The following is a 17709-nucleotide window of genomic DNA, read 5'->3' as shown; positions in this document are numbered from 1 at the left end:
TCTAGAACAACTACCCTGTGTCAGTTCCTGGGGACAAAAGGTGCTCCTGAGATCTTTGACCATACTGAAGAGGGCAAGCAAGATGCAGGCCCAAAGAGCTAGGAGACAGGGCGAGGAGAGACGCAAGCTAAAACAGAGTGTCAGACAAAATTATATGCAAGGACAGGGTAGAAAGAGATTAACTGCAAAATAAGCTGTGGGGAAGACTTCCTGGAAAAGTCATTTGAGCTGCATGTTGAAATACAGGTAGGATTTTTTAAAACGTGAGGCTGACGTTGTGAGATGGAGGAAAGACAGAGGTATTCCTTGCAGAAGGGGTTTGAATGGAGAACAATGAGGGGAATTATTTGGAGAATGACATTTGAAGACCTGTCCTCTTCACATGACTCCCGTCTTGTCTATAGTATGAGTACCTGGAGTTTAGTGGACAATTTGTTCATCTTTAGATTTTAGCAGGGGGGAGGTGAAGAGGGAAGAAGAGCAGATGTGTCTAACCCTGGGGGCCTGTTCAGGCGATAGGTACTGGTGATCTCATCCGGGGAACTGGGAGGGGGATAAGCGAGAGGATGCAAATAGGAAACTGCCTCTTCCCACAACCGAAGGCCCCTTGGGCACAGATCTTTCCAGAGAAATAGAGGACTTTCCAGTAAAAAGCATAAACTCTTGTAAGCATTAAGAGGAGATGTCTTATTTGGAGTGGCCAGGGGAGAGTGTTTCTAGGGTCCCTGCCTGTACAATTTCAAATATATTCGCTGCAGCCTGAGCTGGGCTGTCTAAACTCAACAGGGGCCCAACAGCTGATTTGGAATCTCTGAGCTGTTTCTTCATGGTTGAAATGGAGTCACAGCTCCCCCTTCTGGGAGCTAAAGTGCCATCCAGCCCCAGAAAAGCCTGTGTGGAAAGGCTCTACTGCAGATGGGCCTGAAACTCCTGTTTTCTCCCTCCATGCTCACCTGCACCCCGAAACCAAGCACCAAGAAGTCCGGGAGCTCACTTTTGCTTGGGCCTGATCCTGACTTCTTAAGAGCACATCTTTCATAGGACTTTACACTTCCCCTTCCCTGGGACTATAAGTCCCAGTCTTTGTGTGGGTGATGCTTTCACATAGGGGAATGCAATTTGGTGTGGAGGTTGCAATTCTGTTCTGGGAAATTTAGCAAGTAGAAAGGGTTTCTGAATCTGCACGTGTCCAGGTGACTGCATGTATGTGTGTGTGCTTGTGTATGCTCCTATGACGGCAATACATATGACTGTATAGAGGTAAGTCTCCTTAATGTAAAGAAATGAATTTGCCTGAAGTATTTGCATCACTAGATGGGTGGACACTTGGCTTTCTGTAAAGCAAAGCATTTCTTAATAAAGAGCTCAGGTACAGTCCAGATGCTCTGCTGGCTTCTGTCTACTAGGCATGGTCAGTATGGGTCTCTGGCTGTCCGTAATTCTCTGAAGGCACTGGAGAAAGAATGTATGTTTTCTGAATGCGTGTGTGTGTGTGTGCGTGTTTCTGTCTGTCTAATAGGGACTGTGATTAAAGCATTGGACCTTTTCTCTCCAGGTCATGTTTCCAGATGGAGCAGCTCTGAAATGCATCTCTGAAAGGAGAAGTTTGATGAGGGAAGACAAGTGATTACCTTGGATGGGAGCGTGGTGGCAGGGTCGGGGTGGAGAGCGATATGAGAAGAAAGGACATGGATCTGGGTGTCAGGCACTACAGGTTTTAGACCTGGCCATCCCACCAACTCATTGGAGAAGGTTGGGGAGTTCTCACGTCCTCTCTAGCTGCAGACTCCTGCTGTCTGCTCTTTAATATTCTTTCCAGCTTTGACTGTCTACGTATTTTAAAAAAATAAGATGAGAGCAATTCCTAACATGGGGTCTCCTCTTTTGCCTTCCCACACCCCAAGCAAAGTGAACCGGGGACCTCTGCTCTGACCCAAGTTTCCCAAAGCAGATTCCTTGTGGCCGTGTGAAGGCTTCCGCCTGAGACATCAGCCTCTGACCAGAGAGCAGGGTGTCTGCACGTGCCTGCAGGTAGCACCGCCCCCCACCCGCCAGGGCAGGTTCCTGCAAACACGTTAGCTTTTATCTCTCCCCGGAAGAGAAATAAATACATGTAAGTATTTAAGACAAGTATATTTTTATGTTTCCCCCTAGAAGGCCTATTCAGGAGCCCCTTCCTGCTGAGGCAGACAAGAGGCTGTGGCCCAGCACCTCAGCCCTTGTCCTCTGGAGCCTCACTGCCTAAGAGCTGAATGGCTGCCTCTTACCTTGGGAAAGTAACAGCTGCCGGAGTCTGGAAGCCATGCTAACAGCAGTAAAACTCAGCATTTTTTGCTGAGTAGGGCAAGCCTTTAAGAGGCATCCGGGAATCAAATCAATGGCTGGCCCTGGAATCCAAGCCTAACAGGACCTGGCCAGGGAGGCCAAGGGACTTAGCGGGGCCGCCTCCTAGGAGGCAGAGGAAAGAGGAAAGAGGAAAGAGGGACTGTCTTTCTTACTGAGATTCTTCCCACCACCCGTGTGTCCTTGGCAGTTTGCGAGGTGCACATCAGCAGCAGTTTTAAGTCAATTACCGCCACATTCCACCATGAATTCCCCACCCACAACCAGTTCCCAAATTGTAGGTCTCCCTCAGTACTGAAACACAGACACACACAGATGCGCACACTTGCATGCACACACACACACACACACACACTGCCTCTCTGCCTTCTCCCAGTACCCTCCTAAGCCCAGGGGAGCTATGAGGAGGCACAATATAGGAAAAGATTCTCTTGGGACTGCCCAAGCCTGGAATGGGGAAGGGAATGACGGACCTGTCTTAGGAAAGTGCCCCATCCATCTCCTACCATGTTTCCCAGAGCTGCCCCCAAATGAGATTTCTTCTGCGATTCTCTGTAGCTATGATGGATGAGCAAGTCCCTGAGGGCCCTTTCTCCTCTCCCTTGAGGGGCATCCATGCAAACTTGCCCAGATCCTCCCCAGAGCACCAAAAGCAGGAGGGGTTGTAATGCTGTTATGATTACAAACAGAGAGAGGCAGGGTAGACTCTACCCGGACTTGCCAAGCCCCAGATGAGTCCACAGATGACTTCTCTCCTTTCGTCACCCACTACCCAGTGACTCCAAATTCCCACCAGAATCCTGGAATCTGCCCAGTGTGGGATTTAAAGTGACAGCGTCTCATTGCCTCAGTTTGGCCATTTCTCTTTCATATTAAACGGTGAGTCCAAGTGCAGCAGATCCCCATCCTTTGGAGAAATCTTCCTTCAAGGGTACCAACACTGGGCTGAATAAGGTACCATCCCGGTTCCCAGAATCCTCGCCAAATCCCAAGCCCAGAGCCCCAGAGGGAGTCCACAGCGGGTTTCCCGATGGCTACGTGATCCTAAAACAAGGATCCGATTCCCTGTGCGCCGGAGAGACCTAATTAAAAAGAGACAAGAGCGCACATACAAACACACACGTACAAACATGCACACACATCGTGCCTTAAGTAGGTTACAGGACCTCTCTTCACCCCTCCCCTACACACACACACACACACACAACAAACACACATCACAAACACACGCATCGAACGCAAACGACGCCGCACACGCAAACACACTAGCACCATATCAAGTTCTCACCATGGTACACACGTCGGGAGCGCGCTGGGAACACACACGCCACTTACTGAGACCCGCATTTAACCCTCTGCGCCCCAGAATACGGAGACACCCCTCCCTCCTGGGGACCTGCGAGGACTCGCAGGCGGCGGGGCGGCCGAGGGCAGCGCGGGAGGGTGCAGGGAGGGGGAGGGGCCGGGCGGGCGGGGGCGCCCCGCATGCGGTCCCGGGCGGTCTCCAAGGGCAGCGGGGCTGCCGGCGCGGCGCCCGGCGCTGCCTTACCTGGAGTCAATGTCCGTCTTTGGCGGAGAGCTGCGGGCGGACGCTTTTTATTCGGCTCGGAGGGAACTTGGGAGAGCCCTGCGTCCAGCTCGCATACCGGGAACGGCGCGGGGACTGCAGGCGTGGGGGTCCCTGGCTCCTAGCAGCCTGGCTCATACTCAGCCGTCAAGACCCCTTCGCTGGTCCCGAGGACAGGCATGAATCCCGGCTCCGGAAGGCGGTCACTACTGCCTCTGCCTCCCGGCTCCCCGGCGGTGGCTCGCTCGCTCTCTCCCTCTCTCGCCCGTTCGCTCGCCTGCGCTTGCCTCCTCCCTCCCTCCCCGCGCCAGATCAGTTCGCAGCCGTGGGGCCCGGGAGCGAGGCGGCTAGCGAATGGAGAGGGAAGTCCAAGTGCGCCGCGGTCTCCGGGCGGGGAGCAGCGGAGGCCGGGCTACGCGGGGGGAGGGACTTACCGGCGACGGGCGAAAATGAATGGGGGAGCGGCTGCCGGGGGGCGGGCGGGGAGGAGCCAGGAGCCAGGGTTTATTCCGAGGAGTGTTTTGTGCATCTTTAGGCGGAGGAGGAGGAGCGGAGAGAGGACGGAGGAAGGGAGGCCTCCTCCTCGGAGGGAGGGGCGGCCTGGGTGGGCTGAAGCCAGAGCCCCCAGGGAGTCCCGTGGGTCCGGGGCTAGGGTGGCGCGTCTCCGAGTGTGTGCACCCGGAGGGACTGTATGTGGCGTGTATGCGCAGACCCCCGCGTCGCGATGCTCTTCAGCGTGTCTGGAGCTGTGCGCGTCGCGAGTATCCGAGTGTTTCTGGGTATGCGGGTGCTTGTGTGTCGGTGCGTAACTATCCGAGTGTGGTTTTGTCTGGGGAGGTGCCCGTGTGGGTCCGTTTGTATCTAGTGCCTCTCTTTGAGTACTTAAGACTGTTTGTTTTTCTGTATGTGTAGGCACGAGCCCGTGTAACCTCCCAGAATTAAGCGAGTGCTTCTCTACGTGGGCAGGACGTAGGAGTGAGACGCTGAGGAGACGCAAAGTTCTCTCCATACCACAGAGAGAGGAAAGGGGCGAGGATACGGGGGCTAAGGCATTGATACACAGAACCAAAGACTCCCCATTTAGTCTGAGATGCCGGCTGGGGCTGCTGACACCGGGGCCTCTTCCTAAAGTAGAAACGAAGGCCAGAACACAATCTGAATTCTCACACAGTGCATATTCTGTATGCTTGCTTACTTTGCTTCCTTTTTTAAAAAATTTAAACCAAATCAGCAGTGAGGGCTCCTGAAGTCCCTGGAAGCCGAGGCAAGGGTTGGCATCGATGAAGGTACCAGATGAAAGGGCAGGGAACAATAACGAAAAATTGATGAGAAATTTAAAGGAAACCAGATTCAGCAAAAGCGCTGGCTCTAGACAAGTCAGAATCCTACAGCTATGTGATCTTGGCCAAATCACTTACCTCTTAAGTCTTAATTCCTCATCTGTATAATAGGAAAATAGAGCTACCAACTAACATGGTTGGTGTAATACTTAAATGAGTTAATATATCTAAGAAAATTTGGACTACTCCCTGGCACATACTGAGTGCTCAAAGCATGCTACCTTTAACTACAGTTGCTATTGTTACTAATTTTATTATTATCCAAAGGGTGATAAGAGAGAGATGTGATGATTAGACCTAAAAGATCTAGAGGCTAGTGAATTAATTAGAGGAAGAGGAGTCTTGAAACAAAATGGAAAGGACATTCTTGAGTGAGGAATTGAAAACTTGAGAAGAAAATATTTAATTGGCGAGGTGGAAAGGGAAAAGAGATGAAAAGAGAGTGAGCCTGTGTCTGAGAAGTGCAGGACTGAGGAGGGAAGGAGGAGATAGAGTGACCAGTAGCCAGTTCAAAGTTCCTCCTTCCTTCTCCTCTCTGCTCCAAAGGACGGGCAGTCAGCACCACGGACAGCTCTCCAGCCACTGACCAGGGGAGGGATTTTCTGGTTCTGCCTGGTAGAAACTTCTCCCATTTTTGCTTGGACAATTCTCTTCTTCCCTCAGCTTTTGGCTCAGGTTCAGATCCTGGGCCATGGTTCCTGAAACAGCCCTGTCTTTGATTCTGACCACAAAGAAATACACTCACAACACACACTGCTTCTCCCATCCGTGTCAATATGCAGCCCCAGGTCACTATCTCCTATTTCTCTTATTGCTTGCTCCTTCTTCTGTTCTCTTCTACCTCTCCTCTTCCCCCACCCCAACCCCTGGTGTCTTGCTACCCCCTCTTTCTTTTTTTTATTTTCTTCTCTTTCTTTCTGCTTCTCCATGATCTTCCAGCTCAAATATCCCACCTTAAGTCATATTAGGCTACAGCAGCCCTGCTGGGAATGCAGTTCTGAAATCAGTCTGAAACACCTAGTTAGGGAGCTTCAGAGAAGGACCTTCCAGGAAGGACCAAGGTACCGACTAATTCCTTTTAATTTTTCTGTCTTAATCAAATTCCCAAGATGGGCTGTGGTCCAGATGACTTAGGAAAAGGGGACCTAAACTATGGGACATTTTCCTATCATCCTCTCTTGTACCAAGCACGTCACTATTTCCCTCAGGAAACACAGAACCCTTCCAAATTCCATTTACTGTTATAGAGAAAGAGAAAATGGAGAAAGAGAAGTTTTGAACTTTTCCTGTGCATCAGGCATTTAATTTGGGGCATCTCTATATTATCTTTCACAATTTAAAAAAGGTTTTGGGGTATGAGATAGGTAACAGTATGCCAAGGTACAGGTAGTAGATGATGGAGTCAGAAATTCCACACCCAAATTGACTCTAAAATCTTCACTGTGTCATCTGGGAATAATGGGGAAGCTTAAGGGTGATTGAAAGAGCTTAGAATTCAATGGGGTCACCACATCCAACGCTAAATATCAACTTAAATGTCTGAGACCATGGCATCCTCTGGGCCAATGGAGTATTTATCAGCTCTTGTACCTAGAAGAGGAGATGAAGGCTTTGCATGGACATATTTAAGACTCACTCAAGCCTCATGGTTTCTGAGTTTTGAATAAAACTTCAACCTTTCTAGGTCTTAGTTCATTTCCATTTGGCTCTGTTTAGCAGCTTTGTTTCTATGAAGAAAGGCTAAAGGGGGCATTTTTAAAAGTCTCCAAAGACTCTTTGGTCATCAGAAAAGTTCTCAGTGCAAAGCATTCCTAATGACTTACGGAGGAAGCAGTCGGAACCATATGGATAACATTTCTGCAGAAATACACACGGGTGGGAAAAGGTTTAGAGGCCAAAAATATATTTTTTTTTTTTCTTCTTTGCCAAAGAAAGAACATTTAAGGCAGCTTGAGATATGTGAGAAATGTCTTGTTCTTTCTTTGGGGTGGGTGTTGGTGAGCAGCTGTTTGCTATTTCCACTGAATTTACCAAGGGCTTGTATGATGAGGGAGGTGCCAAAGGATTAGGATAGACTCAAGAAAGAACTTCCTGTCTGTAGATCCTGGGTGATACTAGAATGGGACTTTCCCCAAGGACATTTAATGAGACAATGGGATGGTGCCTTTTTAGTCCTCAAAACATGATAGTTTAATAAGCATTGGATTATACTTTTAGAGTCGTGGACCCCTTTGGGAACCTCACAATTTCTATGGATCCTCTCTCTTGTGAAAAATATATATATTTTAAGTACCTACAAAATTTTGTGTGGAATTTTATAGAATCCCTCTCTGCCAGTCTCATTCATGATGGTCTACACCTGGACTCTGGCTTCAGGACACATAGAGTAGATGACTTTTATGGTCTCCAGACTGACCTTATTATATTTTATAGATTGCTTCATTTATATATGAACTTAAAACATTGGAAAACAGAAGTCAACAAGAAAAACAAAAAACTGGTCAAACTGACCCCCTCCCCCTACAAATAGACAAGAAATACAGATAAATGTTCAGGGCTAAACTGAAAGTTTTACTTTCTCCTCCTTCAATAAAGATAAGAGTTGGCCCTATTTGTGAAGAAATTAAAGGATGCTTTCTCCTTGGAAGAAAAACTATGACAAACCTAGACAACATGTTACAAAGGAGAGATGTCACTTTGCCAGTGAAAGCCGATGTAGTCAAAACTATGGTTTTTCCAGTAGTCATGTACAGATGTGAGAGTTGGACCATAAAGAAGGCTGAGCACCGAAGAATTGATGCTTTCAAATTATGGTGCTGGAGAGTCCCTTGAATATCTAGGAGATCAAACCAGTCAATCCTGAAGGAAGTCAGCTTGAATATTCATTGGAAGGACTGATGCTGAAGCTGAAGCTCCAATACTTTGGCCACCTGATGCAAAGAGCTGACTTAACTGGAAAAGTCCCTGATGCTGGGAAAGATTGAGGGCAAGAGGAGAAGGGGATAACAGAGGATTAGATGGCTGGATGGCATCACCGACTCAATGGACACAAGTTTGACTCCGGGAGATGGTGAAGGACTGGGAAGCCTGGTGTACTGCAGTCCATGGGGTTGCAAAGAGTCAGACCCAACTCAGTGACTGAAAAGTGCAGGAATCTGAGCTACCTGCTGCTGCATTGAAAGTTTGAGTTTACTACGCCTATCAGATCTCAAAGGAGTTAAAATTCCTTAATCTGAAATGTTTGGGGTTTAGAATAGACCGAACAAAGGCAGAAAATGTGAGGTGATGTGAAAGAGTCAGAAGTAAATAGCTTCCCTGGTCTCTGTCTTATAGGAGGCTGTGTCTACAGACAAGCCAAACTTTTCCATAAATGATCACAGCACACCACAGAATGTAGCTTTGGCACATTCAAGGTCTACAGTAGATACTACAAGAGATAAGAGGAGGAACAATTTGCTTCTATGAGATACAACATTTGGCACTTACTGAATTCTTTTTTATGGGCTTCCCTCATAGCTCAGTCGGTAAAGAATCTGCCTGCAATGCAAGAGACCTGGGTTTGATTCCTGGGTCAGGAAGATCCCCTGGAAAAGGAAATGGCAGCTCACTCCAGTATTCTTGCCTGGAAAATCCCATGGACAGAGGAGCCTGGCAGGCTATAGTCCATGGGGTTGCAAGAGTCGGACATGACTTAGTGACTAAACCACTGAATTCTTTTTATTTTGTTTTAAAATAAATTGAATGAATAAAAACTAATATTTACTGAGTGATTAGCATGTATGAGCAACACTCAAGCCTTCCATGTCTTTCATCAAGATTTTTATGAATATCTCCCTAATTGAATAAAAATTAAAATTCATTTTCTCTCTTTCTTTGCCCTTCCATTTCCATCCTTACCCTGCCCCAAAATTGCTGGAACAGTATGCTTAAAACACAACTTTTAGCCAGCATTCTACTTATCCAGAGCCTGGAGGATGTGTAATTACATACCAAAATATAAAAATACCAAAATCAGAACTTTTCTGCCCAGGACTCAGAGCCTTCTAGCACCTGGCCTCTGTGTTCTTTACTATCTTATTCATATCTAATTATCACCTCTGTACTTTCTCAGTTGGGCTTTCCTGGTGGCCCAGCAGTAAAGAATTCACCAACCAATGCAGGAAACTCGGCTTTGATCCCTGAGTTGGGAAGACCTCCTGGAGAAGGAAATGGCAACTCACTCCAGTATTCTTGCCTAGGAAATCCTATAGACATAGGAGCCTGGCAAGCTACAGTCCATGGGGCTGCAATGAGTCAGAAACGACGGAGTGACCAAACAACCACAACAACCTTCTCTGTTAGCAAAAATTAACGCTCACTGGCTCCTGGCTTCCCGTGTCCCTATTTCTGCGCCCCAATTAAGGGATCACAGACTGGTCCCTCCACGGCCATGTCTTTTTCTTCCAGCAACCATTCACTTCTGTATAATCAAATCTATGCTGTGCTTAGTCACTCAGTTGTGTCCAACGCTTTGCAAGCCCATGGACTGCACCCCACCAGGCTCCTCTGTCCATGGGATTCTCCAGGCAAGAATACTGGAGTGGGTTGCCATGCCCTCCTCAGGGGATCTTCCCAATCCAGAGACCGAACCCAGGTCTCCCACATTGCAGGTGGGAGATCTTCTCCATCTGATCCAACAGGGAAGCCCAAGAATACTGGAGTGAGTAGTCCATCCCTTCTCCAGGGAATCTTCCTGACCTAGGAATCAAACCAGGCTCTCCTGCTTTGCAGGCAGATTCTTTATCAGCTGAGCTACCAGGGGAGCCCAACCAAATCTGACCCCTTCTTAAATATTTAGTTCATATGCCATATCTCTAGGGTTTCCCAGGTGGCACTAGTGGTAAAACAAAACAAAACAAAACCCACCTGCCAATGCAGGAGACGAAAGAGGTGTGGGTTTGATCCCTGGGTTGGGAAGATCCCCTGAAGGAGGGCACGGCAACCCACTCCAATAATCTTGCCTGGTGAATCCCATGGGTAGAGGAGCCTGGAGGGGTACAGTCCATGGGGTCACAAAGAGTCAGACATGACTGAAGCAATTTAGCATGCATGCATGCCATATCCTCTACAACTTCAATTTAACAAGAAGTGGGCAAGGATGAACACGATCTTTCTCCCTAATCATGTCTCCCTATCATGTCTCCCCCTCCACTCCAAACATGCTGACTCCCTTCCAATAACTAGAGTTACAAAGTTCCTTTATTCTCCCAAAGTCTTTGGGCTGGCTGTTGCCTCTTGTCAGAAGCCATTTTCCATTACTAGCTAAGTCCTGCTCACTCTGTAGGTCCCAGGATAAATGTCACTTCTCTGACCTTCAGACCAAGGTAGGTCTCCTGATATCAACTCTCTCACAACTCTTAACTTCTCTTTCATAACAGGTATCATCACTGTAGTTAAACAATTATTTGTGATATTATTGTTTAATATATATTTCTTGAGCCAGAACTAAAACTCAGAAGCACAAAAGATACCTTTGTGATGAGACCTTGGTACATACAAGTACAGTGAAGATGGATTAACCATGCCCTATGTCCTGGGAACTACTCTGCATGCTTGACAAATAAGCTTTCATTTAAATCTTCAAACAGTCCTATGATGTCAGTACTATCAGTATGATTAGGAACCCTATTGTACTATGAGGAAAACTGAGGAGGTTAAACAGATTGCCCTGTATCACCTACAAGAACCGAGATTCAAATCCAGTCACCCTGCCACAGAAGCCAAGTTCACAGCCACCACTCTACCTAACCCTTTACGTGGGAGGAGTCCAGTATACGTTTATTGAATAAACGGAAGGTCTTCCTAAGCCCTTAAATCACTCAGTCTACTGATACTCTTCGGCCTTTTATGAAGCTTATTTGCATATGTGAATCCTAATCTTTTTATCTTCAGCTATGGCTGCATTCTTTCAGCAAACACACTGAAATTCTGGAGCCGTGTCATCACCTACAAGTACCTCAGCCAGGATCCGTTCCCTTCCTGGTTTACCAACTGCCTCCCCCAGCCATGAGAGTGGACGTCTTTGGACAGAAGCACATAAACATTGGTTCTGATACACATGCCCAGCTTTCTCTCTCTTCTCTGCTTCCTTTGGGCTGCCAAAGTTTCAGTTGCCTGAGATCTGAGCTTGCCCAGGCCGTTACCCCGGTGGGAATGTGACTTCTAAAAGGGGTTTTAGAAAAGGTATTTAAAAGCACACTATCCTGTTGGCTCAGGCTCAAGGGATAACCTTCTTGCAAATTTCAGTGTTCTACCTGAATTAATAATTCAGCATCTGTAAGTCTTTTTGAAATCTCAGATAGTTGCTCCCTTGTTTCGCTTTGTTTTCTGAAACCTTATTTTTTGCAGTGACTGAAAGATGAGGTAGGCACAGCAGGTAGCCCCACTTTACAGAAAAGGAAACAGGCTCAAGGACTTAGTACAATTTGCATAAAGGTAATGCCTTGCAATGGTGGACCCACAACTTGAACCCAGGTGTTCAGACTCATTAGGACGGTTCCTGATTTCTCTGTCTTGGTGATTTAATGAACAATCAATCTAGTCTATTCTCTTTGTTCTCACATCACTCTAATAGGCTTCAGTCAGACAAGTCACTCAGTCACGTCCAACTCTTTGTGACCCCATGGACTGCAGCACACCAGGCCTCCCTGTCCATCACGAACTCTCGGAGCTTACTCAAACTCACGTCCATCCAGTTAGTGATGCCATCCAGCCATCTCATCCTCTGTCATCCCCTTCTCCTCCTGCCTTCAATCTTTCCCAGCATCAGGGTCTTTTTAAATAAGTCTGTTTTTTGCATCAGGTGGCCAAAGTATTGGAGCTTCAGCTTCAGCATCAGTCCTTCCAATGAATATTCAGGACTGATTTCCTTTAGGATTGACTGGTTTGATCTCCTTGCTGTCCAAGGGACTCTCAATGTGAGAATAAATATGAGACTGCTTCAGTTCAGTTCAGCTCAGTTCAGTTGCTCAGTTGTGTCCGACTCTTTGCAACCCCGTGAATTGCAGCATGCCAGGCCTCCCTGTCATCACCAACTTCCGGAGTCTATTCAAACTCATGTCCATCGAGTCCGTGATGCCATCTAGCCATCTCATCCTCTGTCGTCCCCTTCTTCTCCTGCCCCCAATCCCTCCCAGCATCAGAGTCTTTTCCAATGAGTCAACTCTTCGCATTAGGTGGCCAAAGTACTGGAGTTTCAGCTTTAGCATCATTCCTTCCAATGAAGACCCAGGACTGATTTCCTTTAGGATGGACTGGTTGGATCTTCTTGCATCCAAGGGACTCTCAAGAGTCTTCTCCAACACCACAGTTCAAAAACATCAATTCTTCGGTGCTCAGCTTTCTTTATGTTCCAACTCTCACATCCATACATGACTATTGGAAAAATCATAGCTTTGACTAGACATACCTTTGTCGGCAAAGTAATGTCTCTGCTTTTTAATATGCTGTCTAGGTTGGTCACAGTTTTTCTTCCACAGAGCAAGCATCTTTTGATTTCATGTCTGCAGTCACCATCTGCAGTGATTTTAGAGCCCAAGAAAATAAAGTCTTTCACTGTTTCTATTGTTTCCCCATCTATTTCCATGAAGTGATGGGACCAGATGCCATGATCTTAGTTTTCTGAATGTTGAGTTTTAAACCAACTTTTTCACTCTCCTCTTTGACTTTCATCAAGAGGCTCTTTAATTGCTCTTTACTTTCTGCCATAAGCGTGGTGCCATCTTAATATCTGAGGTTATTGGTATTTCTCCTGGCAATCTTGATTCCAGCTTGTACTTCATCCAGGCTGGCATTTCGCTAATAGGCCTGCCCTACCCTAACTCCCAGGTGGCCCTAGTGGTAAAGAAGCCACCTGCCAGTGCAGGAGACATAAGAGACGTGCGGTCAATCTCTGGGTTGGGAAGATCCCCTGGAGGAGGACATGGCATCCCATTTCAGTATCTTGTGTGGAAAACCCCATGGACAGAAGAGGTTGGGGGGCTACAGTCTGTAGGGCCGCACAGAGTAGGGGTGACCGAAGGGACTTAGCATGCACCCTAGCTCTCACTCTCTGCCACACTCCACTAGGGGGAGCCCTACATGGGCTGTTGGTAGTATTTGACCATAACTTTGCCAACAAAGGTCCATCCAGTCAAGGCTATGGTTTTTCCAGTGGTCATGTACGGATGTGAGAGTTGGACTGTGAAGAAAGCTGAGTGCCGAAGAATTGATGCTTTTGAACTGTGGTGTTGGAGAAGACTCTTGAGAGTCCCTTGGACTGCAAGGAGATCCAACCAGTCCATTCTGAAGGAGATCAGCCCTGGGTGTTCTTTGGAAGGACTGATGCTAAAGCTGAAACTCCAGTACTTTGGCCACCTCATGCGAAGAGTTGACTCACTGGAAGACTCTGATGCTAGGAGGGATTTGGGGCAGGAGGAGAAGGGGACGACAGAGGATGAGATGGCTGGATGACATCACTGACTCAATGGATGTGAGTTTGAGTGAACTCTAGGAGTTGGTGATGGACAGGGAGGCCTGGCGTGCTGCAATTCATGGGGTCGCAAAGAGTTGGACACAACTGAGTGACTGAACTGAACTGAACTGACCTTTATTTTCCTTTGGGAAACCAGCCTTCTCAGTTCCTGTGTTCCTACAGGTGCTGATTCTAACACATTTCTAGGATGTATAACCAAGGCTGGCCAGTCAGGGTGTTCTATCCCAGTGGTCACTGTGATTGGTTTAGAAATAGGTATTAACACAAATTGGTACAATCAGAGTCAGCTCCGGAATATTTACTGGAACCATTATTTAAAAGTACTCCTAAAGCCAAAATAATAATAATGGACATACTGAGCTGGCAAAATCCAAGCTGAGAGTTCTGGCAACTACTTTTGCCACCTGAGGAGGCCTTCCCGAGCGTGAAGGAGACATGGAGGGGCACTAACCCACAAAACAGATCCGGAAGTTCCTTAGGTCACAGACAGACACTTCACCCTTTGAGCCAATAACCTTCCTTTCTATTTAAGTCATCTTCATTTGGGTTTTTTTTCACTTGCTACCTAATGTGTTCTGAATAATACAGCATTATAAATCAGGATGACTGACTTTTAGGTATACAACTTTGAAGCATTTGATTTACAGAGAGCAGAAGTACAGAGATGAACTTGGAGCCAGGTGAATGGCCATTAATCCAGGTCTGGCACCAGTAAAGCCCTGTTTCCCAGACAGATCACGTCTATTTGTCCTCTGGGCCATGTATTCTCAATGTGTCTGGTAGACAGATTTCCACAGTTGACCCCCAGTGACCCTTGCCCTTGTATAATCCCCTCTACTTTGAGAGTGTAACCTGTGAAAATGATGAACCAGCACTCTTGGGATTAAGTTACATTATACAGCAAAGAACAAGGGTGGCCAGTAGGAGCTGAAAATAATCCCTGATTAACAACTGGCAGAAAAACATGAACCTCAGTCCTACAGCTGCAGGAAAATGGGTTCTGCCTCTGCCCTCTGAGCTCAGAGGGGGACACTCAGCCCTGCAAGAGAACCACAGCCTCAGCTGATCCCTTGATTTCAACCTGGTGGGACTCTAGAGTGAAAAAGCAAGTCACCCCATGCCTAGAATTCTGACCTATAGAAACCGTAAGACAATAAACATATGTTTTTTTTAAGATACTGAATTTGTGGGAATTTGGTTCACAGTAATGGAACGTTGATATAATCTATCAAGAGGTGGCTGGACGAAACCATCCCTTCAGTTTTCTCTTTCAGCTCTAACCTTGCATGGTCAGGTGTGAATACCTGTTTGTGCTAAATGTCTGGGGATTTCTGTACCACATCTTGTTCCCTGACAGCCAGCTCATGTCCATTCAGAAATACCTCCAAGGCTAGAAAGTGAGAAATCCCTCTTAGCTTGCAAAGCTGTTCCATCCAGTGATTTACGTTCTGTACAAAGTCCTGCCCTGTTGATGTTAATATAATTTTGAAGTTAATTCTATCTACATGAGCATGATTTGGGGGAGTAAGGGGTGTGAAGATGAATTCACATTTGCCCCAGTAAGATAGTAAGATAGATAAACTTTCACTTGGGTGACACCGCGTTTTCCTGAGGTATGAATAAACGCTAATTATTGTCAATTCGAGTGAGCATAGTAGACACGAGAAACAGGTTTTGGAGTCAGACAGATTTGGGCCAGACCTGGCATCACTGCTGCTGCTGCTGCTGCTGCTGAGTCGCTTCAGTCGTGTCTGACTCTGTGCGACCCCATAGACGGCAACCCACCAGCTCCCCCGTCCCTGGGATTCTCCAGGCAAGAACACTGGGTTGCCATTTCCTTCTCCAATGCATGAAAGTGAAAGTGAAGTCACTCAGTCGTGTCCAACTCTTAGCGACCCCATCACTACAGTAAGTCTTACCAGGAATATCACACACCTAACATTAACGTCCTCAGTTAATGTTCATTTCATGCGGCAAATGAGGATCCAATAATTTATCCAGGTCGTATTTAATGAGCACCTTTTCTGAGTCAGCTATTGAGTCTATAGCAGTGAATATACACAGCTGCCCATGGGAACATATAGTTTCCTTAGGAAGTAACATCTATCCCAATAAGGTTACTGTAATGATTAAAGGAGATAAGCAATTAATGTAAAGCCTGACATGCAGTAAGCCTTAGTCAATTGGAGACATGCTTAGAAGTGTTATACCTCTGAATAGGAATTATATTATTATTAATAATTATGTTTATTGAACACCTACTTTGGGCCAGGCATGTCTCCAACTACTTCCCGTGTACTAACTTATGTAATCTTCTCAAAAACCCCAATAGGTAGATGCTATGATTGTCATCATCAACGAGAAAAGAATTAGTAAGTACCAAACTGAAATTAAATCATACAACTAAGCTCACAATTCCATGCACTGAACCATGATTCCCTACCACCTTTAATTAGATGTCATTAAAGCAAAACGGAGGACACAAGCAGAGAGTTTCTATTTGCATGTTTCTTTTTTGAAAGGTGAAGCCTCCCCTACATCCCGGCTGTATATGCTGCTTCCACACCCTGAGGGTCCCGTGTGTAACAAATTCCGACCACATTGTCATCACTCACGGGGTCAGACAAAATGATATCACTAGCACTGCTGTTTTTGCACCTGTTTCATGTTCATAGTGTGACAGAAAGTTTGCTAAGAGCTTCACAAATATTATTAAGCTTAAAAAATTAATTTTACAATCTTCCTTGAAAGGCTGTGAGTCACAGGTGGTCTCCACTATCATGGATGAAGAAACTGAGGATCTGAGAGGTGGAATGATTTGCATAAGAACACACAGTCAGACAAAGTGGAAACCCAGCCCAGGGCTTGAAACCCAGCCCTGTAATTATGTTCTTCAGCTCAGCCAGGTTGGGTCACACCTTTGCAAACCGTGACACAATACTGTAAGCCTATGCAATAATATTAAACTGGCTTATAAACACATTTCCTTTCTGGGTTCAGGGTTACTGCTTTTGAGAAGGTATGGTCAATTATTATTTTGACAAAAATATCCCTTCATCACTGTTTATAACTGCCTTCTGCTGCAGTTAGCTTGAGTTGAACTGGCTAAACTGTATTTTGTTTCAAACTACTAGGTATTCTAGGCTTTCAATAGGTCTCGATGTCTCCTTGGTGTTTTCTCTCGTCCATCTCTTACCTGGGGTTGGCACTGCCAACTCATCATGGAACCCTGTCCCAGTAGTCCAAAACCTGACTCTGCACAGTCCTCCAGGCAACAAATACCAGTTAGATTTGTCACTGGAGATGCTAAGTGTCAGCCCGGCATGTTCTCTCCCTGAGATGGGTAAGGTTCCTCCGCGGGTGTGTGAGATAAAGCAAGCTTGTCTGATGGCAAGATCAAATAGATTATCTAATTGTGAATTAAGGACCTTTCTACTCTGAAGGTCAAACACTGCATACCTTTCTCATCTTCTGTTTTATTACAAATGTCCACATAGAACACTGTGGACGGAGCCTGGGTCCCTGCTGCTGGCTGATGTGAAAGACAATATTAAACCCAGACATAGCTGTAGATATCCAACTCTCTGTCACTCATAGGGGGGCACTGCAGGCTTTTCTTGGGACAGGTATCCCAAGAAACACATTAATGTCCGCTTGATTAAACAATGAGACTGTAAACAAAGCCATGGTTAATGAATTTAGTCATTGCTCTTCTCTGCTAGGACATTTGCCTGTATTAGACCTTGCTAATAATAACACTGTTAAATAATCAGACCATGATACAACCAAGCTGTACACTTTTCCATGCTAATCATCTTGCAGGATGGCTACACACTCCAGGGGGTTACAACAGCTTCAGACAGGCTTTGAGCAGGAGTAGTTAATCAAAGTTGCTGTATCAATTAACACTCTCTTACTTAAAAATGACAAGAGACTCACATGAAACC

The 17709-nt window shown here is 46.3% G+C and overlaps 1 protein-coding gene across 2 annotated transcripts in view; it reads right to left on the bottom strand.

Annotated features, from left to right (window-relative positions):
- The window catches only part of BRINP1 (BMP/retinoic acid inducible neural specific 1), a 197486-nt gene extending 193233 nt beyond the window's left edge, over positions 1 to 4253 (bottom strand). For both annotated transcript variants that reach the window (XM_070376070.1, XM_005891939.3), the window contains exon 1: positions 3893 to 4253. The gene's annotated coding sequence lies outside the window, so the exon portion shown is untranslated. The remainder of the gene's footprint in view (positions 1 to 3892) is intronic.
- Positions 4254 to 17709: the final 13456 nt, after the last annotated feature.

This window comes from Bos mutus, chromosome 8 (assembly GCF_027580195.1).
Source record: "Bos mutus isolate GX-2022 chromosome 8, NWIPB_WYAK_1.1, whole genome shotgun sequence".
NCBI lineage: Eukaryota > Metazoa > Chordata > Mammalia > Artiodactyla > Bovidae > Bos > Bos mutus.
This window is presented reverse-complemented; position numbering and strand designations above follow the sequence as displayed.